A 16,098-nucleotide genomic window follows, 5' to 3' on the forward strand; every position below is an offset into this window, starting at 1 on the left:
CAATAATACCCCACAATTTCTAGAAACGTTCAAACTTGCTTCTTGGAGTTTGGTTGCGGACAATTTCGGATACCCTCCACCTTATTTACTTGTGGCTTTTGTTACGCTCGCGCCCGGACTGACTGGCGTGAGCGTGATTAGTGATCCCACTGTACCATGAACCGAGGAGTGCCTGGAGGGGCGTAACTAAGTATCAACTCGGTCCGACCAAGGTCGCACGGCAGCTCAGTCGACTCCGTGAACCAGGGAGGAACCGAGCAGGGGGACCAGGTGCTACTCCAGGTCAGACCCCAGTCACAGCTGTTGACCCACACCGGGAAATGCAGGAACAGGCAGGTTAAGCTGGCATATTGACAAGTGGGCACTGGTAGGCACGGCTGGTATGCAGACAGATGGATATTGACAGGCACAGCTGGTATGCAGGCAGGCGGGTACTGGCAGGTAGGAACACAGGCAGGATAGGGACCAGTACAGACTGGTACACAGGAATGGAGCCGCAGGTGCGGTGTAAAGCAGAGCAGAGCGAATCCGCTGATGCGGTGGAAAGCAGAGCAAAACCGCCGGAGCGGTAAGCAAACAGAGCGGAGCAAAACCGCAGGTACGGTGAGCAAGCAGAGCGTAGCAAAACCGCAGGTGCGGAGAACAAGCAGAGCGGAGAAAAACCGCAGGTGCGGTGAACAAGGATAGCGGAGCAAAACCGCAGGTACGGTGAACAAGCAGAGCGGAGCAAAACCGCAGGTGCGGTGAACAAGCAGAGCGGAACTGCAGGTGCGGTGAACGAGCAGAGCGGAACCGCGGGTGCGGCGAACAAGCAGAGCATAACAGAGCAGAAAGTGCAGTCAGACAGGACAGGGCTCTGTTCACATGGAACAGACTGGAAAACACAGGAAGATGGTCAGAACACAGGAGGTAGAAACGGAGGAAGGGAAAGGGGACAAGCAGAACCAGATACACACAAGGTACTTACAATGAAGTAGCGAGTGGACACAAAACTCACAGACAGAAGTACAGAGACAAAGAGTTGGAGTTGGTGCAGGTTCAGACATTGCAGGAAAAGGGAAGATTCGGACATTGAGACCAACAGATAACGGGCTAGGACACTGTTCAGACAGGAACTGAACTGAGAACAAGACACAGGAACGAACCTGGGAACTCAGCACCCAGGGTGGCGGAAACAGGCTAGAAGTCAGAGATACAGGTAGCGGCCCTGGGTACTCAGCCCCCAGGGTGGCGGAAACAGACTAGAAGTCAAAGATACAGGTAGAAGCCCTGGGTACTCAGACCCCAGGGTGGCGGAAACTGACTAGAAGTCACAGGTACAGGTAGAGGCCCTGGGTACTCAGCCACCAGGGTGGCGGACAGACTAGAGTCAGGACAGGACCTAGCCACTCACAGTTGCACAGAACACACACTGTAAGAAAGTGATGCTCAGGCACCTCCCACTGGGTGGAGGGGGTTTAAGTATCCAGTAACTCACAGCAATAGGCTGGGGACGCATTAGGACTGCGCACACTGTAGCTTTAAGAATCAGAAAGTAACAGCGCCGATGCCCTAAGCCAGCAGACAAGAGACATACAAACAGCAGGTACTGGAGCAAAAGTGTGCAGCCTAGCCTGAAAGGTAAGATTGCGGTCTTGCATGGTGGGAGATGGTAAGCCATGCAAGCACGCCACCAGGGATGTTACAGCTTTATTTTGCCCCTTAAGACGATGTAGCCCAACAATTTTGCCTCTTCTTTACCCATGGCGCACTTCTTTGGGTTTATCTTAAACCCTGCCATCCTTAGTGCATCCAGTAACGCCTGGACCTTCTTTAAATGACTTCTCCAATACGGGCTGAAGATTATGATGTCATCCAGGAAAGCTGCAGCGTACTTCTTATGAGAGACTAGGATCTCCGATCCATGGCCCTGTGGAAGGTAGCTGGGGCTCCCTGCAGACCGAACGGCACCCTGGTATACTGAAAGCACCCATCAGGAGTAGAGAAGGTCATCTTTTCCTTGGCACTTGGGGACAAAAGAATGTGTCAGTACCCTTTCATTAGGTCCAGGGTGGTGATATGTCTGGCTGACCCTAGCCTCTCAATAAGCTCATCAACGCGGGGCATCGGATACTCGTCAAACTTTGACACCTCATTCAGCTTCCTGTAGTCATTACATAACCGCCATTCCCCATCCGGCTTTGGCACCAGGACAATGGGGCTGGACAAGCCACTCTTTGACTCCTCGATGACACCCAGGCTCAACATTCTCCTCACCTCTTTGGAGATCACCTCTCTGCGGGCTTCAGGAATCCGATATGGCCTTTGATTCATCCTCACATGCGGCTCTGTCAAGATTTCATGCTCGACCACCTGTGTACAACCTGGCAGCTCTGAAAACAGGTCCCGATTCCGCTGAAGCAGCTCTCGACACTGTTGCTTCTGGACCGGTGATAGTGTCTCTGCCACTGTGACATCATCGATTCGGGCTTCAGGATGGGCCCCCAGGCACGTAGCTTCCACCGGCTCCCTGTCTTTGAGCATGTTAAAGTGGTACACCTGATACGGTTTTCTTCTTCCTGGTTAGTGGACCTTGTAGTTGACGTCACTCAACTTTTCAACCACCTCATATGGCCTTGCCACTTGGCCAGGAATTTACTCTCCACCATTGGGATCAACACCAACACCCGGTCTCCAGGGCTGAACTGTCTCAGTCTCGTCCGATTGTAGACCCTTGCCTGGGCCTCTTGTGCTTGTAGAAGGTTTTCCCTTACAATTGGCATCACCCTCGCGATCCGGTCTTGCATTTGGGCCACATGCTCGATGACGCTCCGGTGTGGTGTTACCTCGGCTTCCCAGGTCTCTTTCGCAATGTCCAATAGTCCTCGAGGGTGCCGTCCGTATAGCAACTCGAAGGGTGAGAATCCCGTAGAGGCCTGGGGAACTTCCCCAATGGAGAATAGCAGGTAGGGGAGTAGGCAATCCTAGTCTCGGCCATCCTTCTTGTTTAAGCATGGACTTTAGGGTCTTGCTGAACCTCTCCACCAGGTCGTCCATCTGCGGATGGTACACTGACGTTCTGAGTTGTGTAATCTGAAGAGCCTTACACAACTCCCACATTACTTTTCACATGAAAGGAGTTCCCTGGTCTATCAGGATCTCCTTTGGCAGGCCCGTCCGGGAGAAGATTTGTACCATCTCTCGGGCTATGCTCCTGGCAGAGGAGATTCTCAATGGCACCGCCTCTAGGTACCATGTTGCATAGTCCAGCAGAACCAGTATGTATTTTTGACTCCTGGCGAACATAACTAAGGGCCCTACAAGGTCCATGGCAAATCGGTCAAATGGGATCTCTATAATGGGTAATGGAACCAGGGGAGTCCAGAAGTGGGACATGGGAGCAGTTAGCTGACACATAGGGCAAGACAGGCTGAAATTAACAATGTCTCGATGACATCCAGGCCAGTAGACCCTCTGCAGGACCCGCTCTTGTGTTTTGTCTACTCCAAGATGCCCACCTATGACATGCGAGTGGGCCAAATCTCATACTCTACGTCTATAAGGACCCAGCACCAACAACTGATCTATCACTTCCCTTAGTCTTGGCTTAGTGACCCGGATAAAGCAGCTCCTCATTTAAGGTGAAATATGGGAACCTGGTGTCAGCCCCCAGCTCTTGAGCAACCCCATTTATCCCAGTCACATTGTCAAATGAACGTTTCAACATAAGATCCTGCATTTGCGCTGTACCAAAATTCCCCCCATAACCACCAGTTCAGGAATCTCATCCTCATGGGTCCCTGTCTCGTCCTCGTCGCCAGCCAGGACACACAGGGGGAACTCATGCGCCTCTGGCTGTAATGGGGACTTTTCATGGATGAACGAGCTCTGGTCTGAATTAGTGATCCACTCCCACCTTTCCCCACAAGTGCCAGAACAGCCGGAAGTCCCTCCCGATTATAACCGTGTGTAACAAGTCTCTGACTACCCTGACCTCATTGGACTCAGTATTCTGGTTTGTTTTTAGAGTCATTTGGTCGACAGGGTAGTCCTTGGCGTCCTCGTGGATACAGCAGACACTCACGACTTTCCCAGCGATCGACTGGTGGAGGAGTGTGGCCCTTATCAGAGTCAGCAAACTCCCCGAGTCCAAAAGTCTTGAGGAGGTATTGGACCTGTAGAATAGCTGTAGAAGTGCTGACACACGCGAAACAGCTGTCGTCTAGGAATAGTGTTACGCTGTCTAGACCGCATGTTGCTTTTAAAGTGATACAATAAAGGAGTACATTTTATGGTCCGGTGAGTGCTATCCTCTTTTTTCTTATTTGTTTACATGATGTCATTGACTACTTTTTCTGGATAAGCACCCGATACCAAAGGGAGAGGTGTCGCACGTCTCTTTGCAATTTTCTGCCCCTTATAAAGGTGCCGATTTTCTGTTTTCTCTTGGTGTTTGGTTATCTCCAGAAGACTAGGTCTTTCCCAGCAGCCTTTAGCAACCCATCATCAACCCCTTGGATACTTGGACTCCCCCTAGTTGTGGCTCTACTTCCCCTCTTTTGGAACTCTGGCTTCCTCTGAGTACCCCAGTAAGGGGATGCAGCACCACCCGCCTTCTTCAGTGACCTCTCGATCACCTGATATCTTACTACGAGGCCAACCAGGTCATCCGCATTCTGGGGGTCTCCCTGGGCAACCCAGGTCTGCACCGGCCTAGGTAGGAAGTGCACAAATCTGTCCATGACAAACCGCTCGACCATCTGAGCTGGAGTGGAGGACTCTGGCTGCAGTCACTTGTGTACAAGATGCAGTAGGTTGAACTTTTAGGAGCGAGGGGGTTTACCACCATAATACGCCCAGTGCTGAACCTTTTGGACTCATAGTCACTCCAGCACGTGCCATTATTTCAGTTTTAAGTTTACCATATTCCTGGGCATCTTCCAAGGCCAGGTCATAATAAGCCTTCTGGGGCTCACCTGTCAGATAGGGGGTCAGCTCCTCCGAGTACTGCTCTGGTGGTAGCTTCTCCCACTCAAACACAGTCAAAAATGCCTCCACATCACCGCCCGGGGTCATTTTTTGCTTGGCTCGTCTTACTGCTTTCCGGAAGTACGAGTCATCACCTGGATTTGGGGGAGGGACTGCTGGCCTCCATGAACTGCCTCTGTGAGCAATTCCATCTGCTTCTGCTGCTGTCATTTCTGGTCCTGTTGCTGCTGCTGTTGTTGGATCTGTTTCAAAAGCAGCTTGCTTGTCTCCTGCTGAGCTTTCACCAGGTGCTTGATCAGGTCCTCAATGATGTCTTTCGTAGTTTCCTGGGGATCTTGCCCGCACATCTGCCTCCACCTGTTGTAGAACGCTCACTCAGCTGCACATGGAGGTAGGCACAGGTACGCTGTCTCTTTAAATCTCTTGTTGGTTTATTATGATGTGGCATAAACCAACATTGAGCCCACGAAAATAAATACAGCCCGTTGGGCAAAATGGGAAAACAAACAAAACCAACATGGTCACGCACAACACAGCCCTTGTGTTTGCAGCTACACATGGGTCAGGCCAGCACAGAACACACATCTCCTTTCTGGAGTATGCCTCTCCAGATACACTGAACACTCAGTGCCTAATCAGGCTGAGTATTTAAACCCCAGACCACACCCTGAGGTGGAGATATGGAGAACATCCCCCCGCCCGCGCTACGGTTGTTCTCATAAATAAAAACACACCCTTTACAACTGGTGACTTAACCCCTCCTTGCACATAACATGCTGGACGAAACTTAATGGTTTTAATTCACTGAGGCTAATAGCCTCAGGGAAACATATCTCCCCTCCAGCACTTTACCAGTGACTGACACACTATTTAATATATGGACATCATTTTGAGTGTCATTGATAGTGTCCTTTCTTCTCATCAACGCTCTGAGTTTCGAGTTGTCACTTACTAATTTTACATTATAGCTTGTGTTAGATTATTTCTGGTAATTGCACACATTATTGTGCTTATATTATTTATTTATGTTTGTTTGAACTATATTGGACATTTGTTTATGGACATTTGAGCTCTTGCATATTTTAAACATTTTTTATATGTATGCTGGAGTTAATATCCTTTTCTTTACTTTTTTGTACTTTTTTTTCATACTAATTGAGTAGATACTTACCCACTTCTTTTTATGCACGATGCATCCACTCATATGTGTCAGTATTCTTATTGATATAACTAAGGTTATCTGCATGTATGTGGTTGTTCATCCATGCTTTGCAAATAAAACGTAACAGTTGATTGCATGTTTTTTCTAGCACATGCGTGGCTGATATGGATTTTGGCTTACGTGAACACATTGGTTTTCATTTGGGTTTAATTGCACGGATGCATGCACATTAGCTCTTCTTACTGATATTCTGCGAACTTCCTTGCACGTGCTCAGTCATAGGAGGCTTTTCCCCTATTTTTTCCATTATTAGTACACAGGTTCTATTGCTATGCCTTTTTGTAAGATTTTGCTAATAGCCCCATAGGGTGTTTTGGTTGATTTATACTACTATCTTTTTGCATGACTTATTGCTTATTCTTTTACATTATTGGCTCTATTTTTTCTACGTTTTGCATGGCAGTAGTCACATTACTGCCATGATCTCTCATTACGACTGACATTTCTCACATATCATCATCCAATATAATTTTTTCTTGAGTCATAATTTTATTACAGGTTGTGCTGGTAGTATATTACTCGTATATCTGATTCTGGCTCGCCATTAACTTTTATAATATTTATCACTTGACATATTTATGTTGTTGGCATACTTTATATTAAGCATTGTCTTCCTTATTGGTTACGTGTGTACTGTGTCATTAGATAGGGAAGATTTTAGCACTATTTTAGGTTTTTCTGGTTAGATTCTATGCTCCTTGGACTTTTTTAAGTGGTTTTAATTGTATTTTTGGCTCTGTATTTCAATAAGAAAATTAGAGGAGATCCCTTGTTTGTGGCATGTTTCTTGTTTCTTGTTTTGAGTTGCTTGGTTTGGGAACCAGACCAAGTGAAAAAATTTGGAGACTTCACCACTTGTCCTGGTTACTGTAGTGCAGTGTTTCCCAAACTCCAGTCCTCACGGACCCCACAGGTCATGTTTACAGGATTTCTATAGTATTGCACAGGTGAGATATTTCCTGACGCCTTTTTGATACTTCCATTACCTGTGCAATACTAAGGAAATCCTGAAAACATGACCTATGGGGTCCGTGAGGACTGGAGTTTGGGAAACACTGCTGTACTGCATGACTGGCACTCAAATCATTAACCCAGTAAGCCGTGAAAAACATGCACTGTCCCTTTAAAATTGTTGCTCAACTTGTTGATGGTGCAGTGCATTTCCCAACTGACCAACAAGTTCAGGAAATTTCCCACATTCTCTTGTACATAGAGCAGGCACCCTGTTCTGCAAGAAATTATGGCGGCTGGATATCTTTCAGCAAGACTTAATACACAGCCTCATTTTCCGAAAGCCAGTGGAATTCACTAACTGATATAACAGTAATTTAACCAGGTGGGAGTTCAGTTTGAACACAAGTGGATGACTAGTGCATATTGCTGTTTCCTGACTACTTAATCAGGTATTGATCTCTGGCAGTGTGATGGAGAAGGAATAGGAGGAAATAACAAAACATGACATTCAGCAGATGATGAAAATGATGATGATGACATCCACCAATTTTTACTTGTAAATGCAGCCTAGCTACCAGAAGATGAACATAAAAAGAAGGAGGGGTAAAGCTAGAGCCTTGCTCATATTGCTGATCAGTTTGCTTTTCCTGCAAGTAGATAATGTGGCTTCATGTACTGATGTAGAGCCATAGTTCTTAGTCGATTTCTACCAGGAAGTCCATGGCATTTTTACTCTTACAGAACCTGTACACTGCAAAAGATTTGCAACGTAGAAAAGAATTTCCATATCCGAAATGACCACACATAGGACTCACTACCTCCATGACCACAATCATAGCTGTCAGGCAATGTTGAGGCCCCTCACTAACAGTAATTGTGGTGCCACCTGATTCTGAGCTAACCATAGAAGAAACAGATCTGCCCCTGGATAATCTTTTGGTCGCACGTTAGCTCCGCTCTTTACCACCAAGGCCCAGGGCCGTATTTGCCCATAGGCACGTGCTAAGGGCGCCGGAATTCGGGGAGGGCGGCGCCTGAGCGTGGTTTTTTTTTTTGTGTGTGTTTTTTGGGGGTTCGTGCCCCGAGCCGGCCGGGTGGCTCTGCCACCCCCCCCACCCAGTCATCGCGCCCATAGGCGGATTATAATGAGTTCAATCCAGCCATAGACACCCCGGATTGCCCTCATTATAATACGCCTATGGGCGCGATGACCGGGGGGGCGGAGCCATTATATGTGCGGCGCTGCGGCACATACTGGCAGACAGTGGCGGGGGGCCCCTGGACCGCTCCCCCAACAGCGGCCCACGGCCGCTGCTTCTTCTCCGGCCTGGCCAGCACTGCAGCAGTTAACTTCCCTGTGTGCTGGCCTGGCCGCGTCACTGCTAGGAGACATGGACCTGTGTGCGGCCGTGTCTCCTAGCTGTGACGTCACGCAGTATGTGCCCGGCCTGCAGTGCTGCACCGGAGAGGACTGGAGCCGAGCCGGGGGATGGTGAGTCTGTGTGTGTCTGTGTGGGTGAGAGAGTGTGTGAGTGAGAGAGTTTGTGAGTGTGATTGAGTGTGTGTGTGTGTGCAGGCAGATATCATTGTGTCTGTTTATATGTATTTTTGTGTTTCAAATGTGTTTATGCGTGTATGCATATGTTTGTGTGTGCGTGACTGCGTGAGGCCTCCCGCTGTCTCTGGGGGGGTGCCATGTAGCCTCCCGCTGTGTATAGATGGCGCTGTGCGGCCTCCTGCTGTGTATAGATGGCGCTGTGCGGCCTCCTGCTGTGTATAGATGGCGCTGTGCGGCCTCCTGCTGTGTATAGATGGCACTGTGCAGCCTCCTGCTGTGTATAGATGGCGCTGTGTGGCCTCCTGCTGTGTATAGATGGCTACGTGCGGCCTTCCTCTGTGTATAGATGGTGCCAGGCGGCCTCCCGCTGTGTATAGATGGCTACATGCGGCCTCCCGCTGTGTATAGAAGGCTACGTGCGGCCTCCTGCTGTGTATAGATGGCTACGTGCGGCCTTCCGCTGTGTATAGATGGCTACATGCGGCCTCCCGCTGTGTAAAGATGGCTACGTGCGGCCTCCCGCTGTGTATAGATGGCATCGTGCGGCCTTCTGCTGTGTATAGATGGGTACGTGTGGCCTCCTGCTGTGTATAGATGGCTACGTGCGGCCTCCTGCTGTGTATAGATGGCTACGTGCGGCCTCCCGCTGTGTATAGATGGCGCTGTGCGGCCTCCCGCTGTGTATAGATGGCACAGTGCGGCCTCCTGCTGTGTATAGATGGCTACGTGTGGTCTCCTGCTGTGTATAAATGGCTACGTGCGGCCTCCTGCTGTGTATAGATGGCTACGTGCGGCCTCCCACTGTGTATAGATGGCTACGTGCGGCCTCCCGCTGTGTATAGATGGCTACGTGTGGCCTCCTGCTGTGTATAGATGGCTACGTGCGGCCTCCTGCTGTGTATAGATGGCTACGTGCGGCCTCCTGCTGTGTATAGATGGCTACATGCGGCCTCCCGCCGTGTATAGATGGCTACGTGCGGCCTCCTGCTGTGTATAGATGGCTACATGCGGCCTCCCGCCGTGTATAGATGGCTACGTGTGCTCAATATTGAGTCATACAATTAATGTAAGGCTATGTGCCCGCGATGCAGAAATGCTTCGGATTTTTTTTGAGCGTTTCTGCATCTCCCTGGCAGAAAAAACGCATGCGGATTTTACATGTGTTTTTTCTGCCAGGGACATGCGGATGTGAAGCGTTCTTCACTTGCAATTCCGCATGTGGGTTGACAAGCGATTTTAGCATCACTTAGAAAGTGCTTGACAACTTGGTCACACTATATAAATCCATGCAACCGGCATGGATTTATATAGTGTGACCGTAAAAGAATGGTAAAAAATAAAAAATAAATATATAATTACCTTCTGATGGCCAGCCAACGTCAGCGGTCGCGTGACCCGTCACATGACTAAATGACGTCAAGGCAGATCCTTTTCAGACCATCGTGAGCTGCCGGCAAGCCAGGACGCATCGGATAAAGACACCGGGGGCCATCAGAAGGTAAGTATGATATTTATTTTTTATTTTATTATTTTTTTTTACAGGTACTATGGTACCCGGGTCTGGAGGAGAGTCTCCTCTTCTCCAGACCCGGGTACCATCCGCACATTGAAACGCATGGATTCTGCATGTACAGATGCAGTGATGCGGATTAGATGCCTTCCAATGCAAGTCAATGGCAGCGAAAGCGCCGAGCTTCCGCAAAATAATTGGTAGTGCTGTGGATTTTTCCACAATGATAATCCGCAGCGGAAATTTCCGCAGCATGTTCACAGCACATGCGGATTATCATTGGGGAACATGGCAGACCTTCTACCAAGCATTTTTTACGCGTTTCTGCAGCGGAATTGCTTAAAAAACGCATAGTGGGCACACAGCCTAAAAAAACTTATTATAATTAATATTGTGCCAAATTAATTTCACGTGAACTATCACATGATCTATCACAGGGGATCATGTGACATGTGATACATCAGGTGTGTGTGTGTGTGGATGGGGCCCGCGCCTTCTAAACTGCCCGAGGCCCTTGCTACTCTTAGTCCACCCCTGATCGCGCCCTCTCGCCCTCCGGTCACGCCCACCCACCTCACCTCTCTAGTCTGCTCTGCTGCTGCGATCTGGAAAGAAGAGGAGGAGCCCGGGCACTTGAAGTTCCCGCGGAGGCCCGGGCAGCACCTCACTGGCGGCGGCTCATCTCAGCAGGCAGCGCTGGTAATTGTGTCCTGTTGTGATGTGCCATTGCGCCGACACTGCCACCTGGGCCGTGATGCCGGTGCATGATGCTGGCTGAGGAGCTGCCGCTTCTGCAGTCTGCTCTGAAGCATAATTGATGATGGCGGGCGGCAGGCGGCGACGCGGGCGGCGGGATCATAGTTTAGGCGCAGACGCGCAGTCAGCAGCTGCCACCGGTACTGTGTTCTATGCTGTGCACAGGCAGTACAGCCGGAGGGCAGCAGTGCCAGCCTGACAGAGCCCAGACTGCCTGAGTCTCTGACTAGTCTCAGACTCTGAGGAGTCTCACTAGTCTGTGACTGTTGTCACTGGTCAGACATGATGGCAGGCAGCAGCAGGGAGGGACACAGTGGGGTCTGAATCCCAGACATGGGCTGCATCAGGCACTGCAGCATTGCATATGGGCCATATGCAATGCTGTAGTGCCTGCTGCAGCCCAGTTCTGTGTGGGCTGCTCCCATCCCCCCCACCCCCATATACAATGCTGCAGCCCTGTGGTCTGTGTGGGCCGCTCCCATACCCCCCACCCCCATATACAATGCTGCAGCCCTGTGGTCTGTGTGGGCCGCTCCCATCCCCCCCACCCCCATATGCAATGCTGCAGCCCTGTGGTCTGTGTGGGCCGCTCCCATCCCCCCCACCCCCATATGCAATGCTGCAGCCCTGTGGTCTGTGTGGGCCGCTCCCATCCCCCCCACCCCCATATGCAATGCTGCAGCCCTGTGGTCTGTGTGGGCCGCTCCCATCCCCCCACCCCCATATGCAATGCTGCAGCCCTGTGGTCTGTGTGGGCCGCTCCCATCCCCCCCACCCCCATATGCAATGCTGCAGCCCTGTGGTCTGTGTGGGCCGCTCCCATCCCCCCACCCCCATATGCAATGCTGCAGCCCTGTGGTCTGTGTGGGCCGCTCCCATCCCCCCCACCCCCATATGCAATGCTGCAGCCCTGTGGTATGTGTGGGCCGCTCCCATCCCCCCACCCCCATATGCAATGCTGCAGCCCTGTGGTCTGTGTGGGCCGCTCCCATCCCCCCCACCCCCATATACAATGCTGCAGCCCTGTGGTCTGTGTGGGCCGCTCCCATCCCCCCCACCCCCATATGCAATGCTGCAGCCCTGTGGTCTGTGTGGGCTGCTCCCATCCCCCCCACCACCATATGCAATGCTGCAGCCCTGTGATCTGTGTGGGCCGCTCCCATCCCCCCACCTCCATATGCAATGCTGCAGCCCTGTGGTCTATGTGGGCTGCTACCATCTCCCCCACCCCCATATGCAGTGCTGCAGCCCTGTGGTCTGTATGGGCCGCTCCCATCCCCCCCACCCCCATATGCAATGCTGCAGCCCTGTGGTCTGTGTGGGCTGCTCCCACCCCCCCACCTCCCCCCCCAACCTTTTATATGTGCTACATGGAATGGGGGGGGGAAGCTACATGAAACTTGGGGAAACGGCCGCGATAGGGGGGGGAGATATTGGATGCGAGGGGCGCACGACGTGCACTCTTCTTCTCTCTTGACATCACCTTTCCCTCACCTCAATCTGATATCCAGGTACTGTTCATTATACAATCATTGCTTTTTCAGTGCGAGGATTGCTGGAGCTCATTGCTCCACTCCTGATTCACACAACTAGATTTGCCCTGACATAGAGTGCCAATACCTACTTGGCTGCCGCTGACACTGCCCCTTTCACCATGGCTGACAGTGTCTCTACTACTACTAACACCACCAGTACAAGCATGCATTTGAATCATGTCTTCCATATCCTTCACCACCATCTGATGCAAACACTTTCTGTTCTTCTTATCTTAAGCATCCACTATAGGTTGTTGTTGTGAAATATCTTCTTCAGTCCATAGAATGCTGTAGTTTAAGGCTGGGGTGGGCAATTAATTTTCCTGAGTGGCTACATGAGAGAATTTGACTAATGCGGAGGGCTGAAATTAATTATGCTCAATATTATTATTAGCATATTAATTATAATTACGTTATATTAATATTAATTGTATCACTTAATATTTAGCAGAATTAAGTATGCTTACATCCCCCTTTATTCAGTATGAGCCCACACATAGCCTCCTATATACTGAAGAGCAGAAGGGTAACACGGATTTGAACTTTTGACTTTCAGTCTCAATATCTCAACATCCACTACTTCTGCTTTGAATGTGAGATTACTTTCCTATTATAGACAATCATCATGGCTATCTCATACATAAATTTGACTTATATTTCTTATATTTGACTACAATATTCCATGACATCCTCCACTTCCTCCCCACTAATATGCTTCACTGAGGCAAAGGAGGACAATTGTATCCTGTATGTGGTAGTGCTGATGCCTATTGCGGCTCTGAAATTTTTATTTCCAGATGTCATGAAATGTTTTTTTTTCTTCACGTAACTGATGCCACTTTTGTTTTTACCATACATATTTAGTGGACTGGAATTAACTCTTGCTATGGTTTTAAACAATAATTTCACAAAGAACTGAGGTCTTAGTGAGGTCTGAGGAGACGTTTCTCCTTGTGGAGAGTGACACACCGGCTCTGGCATGTCAAGCTAAGGAGACTTATTCGCCATGCAATGCTCCTCTGGGAAATTTAATATGCAAATTGCATCTTCAGAGAAAAAGAGGACTTGAACTCTATAGCGCCACATATTGGAAGCAGCAATCCTACAAGTCACAATCAACCCTTTAATGAGTCATGCAATATGACTTAGGATAAAAGCCAAATCAGAATCTCAATTTGCAGCCACGGAGTTTCGGGCTGTTGGCCCTCATCAGTGCCAAGTATGAGAACTGATTTGACTAGATGAGAGGCTCTGGACTGAGGTCCAAGGGGTAGTGTTTCTCCTTGTGGAGAGTGACACACCAGCTCTGGCACGTCAGAAAGAAATACATGGCACACTCAGGAAACCTGAGCAGTATTTCCCAAAAAAGAATGACCAAGAAATACTAGACACATGACATGATAGGCCCAAAAATAACAACGTCCATAGGCATTGGTGTGGCATGTATGTACATCAAATTATAGTACCATAACAAGTATACAAAAAAATCAGTAGTTTGTAATGCACACACTTTGTGATGCAGTCACAGAGTTATTTCTTTTTCTTTTAGTAATATACGTCTCTTGCTTTTGCATGAAGAATGGTAAAAAAAAGTGTAATTGAACTGCAACAGCACCATTATAGCTGCTGCGATCAATCCCTACCAACTCTCCTATCTTCCTCCCTATCATTTGAATCTCTCCACATTGTTGTGGTACAACATGTGATTTCTGTAGAATTTGTTTACTGGCTTGTGGCTTTCTATCTTGTCTCCATGGCTAAGTTGTGAGCTATGACATCTTTTTACCATCTAGATTCACTATAAAATTACTGTTTTGTACACTGCCACAGCTTGTATACATGCTATGATAGATCATGTGCTGTGATAGCTGTAAGTCATTATGGGTAAGCCCACTTGACTGCTCCTGGGGCCTTCTTTGGCTGATACAGTCTTCTGCATTGTTTAAAGTGGCATTGGTCATTCTAAACAATTTATGCAAGCGGAATTACAAGTTATTCAAATTCGCTGGGTTCAGCAGGTTCCTAAAACTTTAACAAGAAGACAATTTGCATTTATTTATTATTATGCTTTCTTATATAGCATCCTCATATTTCACAGCCCTTTATAGACATTATCATCACTGCTCCCATTGGGGCTCACAATCTAGATTCCCTATCGGTATGTCTTTGGAGTGTGGGAAAATGGAGAACCCGGAGGAAACCCAAGCAAACACGGGGAGAACATACAAAATCATTGCAGATGTTGTCCTTGGTGGGATTTGAATCCAGGACCCCAGCGCTGCAAGGCTGCAGTGCTAATCACTGAGCCATCGTGCTGCCCAATCAATTCCCTGAATCAATTCACTCATGTCTCACAGTAACAATTTTATTGATGAAGTTTTCCAACCAACCATTTTCATGACATTAAAGTGTGATCATTAGATGTGCCTCTAAAACCACCATAATCATGAAAATGTGTGTACGCAGTCCCTGATCTTATCTGGTAGTTGCAGCGTCACTCTCCATTTCTGTTCATAGTAGATTGGAAACAGCTAAGGGTCATTTTACAAAGACAGATAAACTGCCCAAACAATCAACGCTATAGTCAACTGACACTTATTTTTTTTTAATGTGCGAGGGACGAGTTATCATTACTACAAATTAGTTAAACTATTATCGCATCTCTTTTACACAGGGGAAATGAGAAGCCAGCAATCAGTAATTTGTATGCCTGCAAAGAGATGTGATCAGCCAACAAAAGAGCCTGTTTGGCGACTGATCGCTGAACATGTTTACATGGGTAATGATCGGAATCAGTGATCTTATGAATGTTCTGCCAATTATCGGCCCATAGAAAGGGGCTGTTGGTGAGCTATACAAGCTACAGCTGTCTCTCCTGAGAGAGATAGGATTTTCACATGTATATGCCTGGATATTTTTTTATTTCTATTCATACAACATGCTTTTAGTTGTACAGAACATAATTGCTCTTGTTGGATTTATGATTGTTACTTCCTTCCATACTTTAATTTCTTACTAATTAGGCTTAATGACTAACTGTTCAGCTGCTCTTCAGCCCAGAATTACAGAACAACTTGCAATGCCCTCTTGCCCCCATCAGGCAGCCTTAAACATCATTGCCTATCTACCTGGCACATACAAAAAAAAATGAAATGCTAAAGAGCATAAGCTGAATTGCTGTGTCTTTATTTTATTAGTAATTGTTATGACCTCATACATGTTAGCGGTCTTGATTAATTTAATACTGAAGGAAAACTATATAGAATTTATGATTTTTTTTGTGCAAAGGGGAAAAAGAGGCTATGATGAGAAAATAAGAAAGAGCAAAGGTGGAAAGGTGGGTTAACATTATAGTGAGTGGCAGGGAGTGGAATGAGGAATATATAAAACAACTAATATTACAGAAATGACAAATAGGGGATGACTTCTTACAAGTGGGAACACAATAAAAAAACAAACAAGAAATCACACAGCGTCATGTCATTTCATGTCAGTAAAGAGAACTACTAAGAGATCAAATATGTATGAAGTGTATTGGAAATGTATCTAAACGTCCCATCTTCTTCCTATCTTTCACTGTTTGGCCCGTATCATT

This window comes from Phyllobates terribilis, unplaced genomic scaffold (assembly GCF_046119375.1).
Source record: "Phyllobates terribilis strain yellow unplaced genomic scaffold, ASM4611937v1 Scaffold_2__4_contigs__length_985480577, whole genome shotgun sequence".
Lineage (NCBI taxonomy): Eukaryota > Metazoa > Chordata > Amphibia > Anura > Dendrobatidae > Phyllobates > Phyllobates terribilis.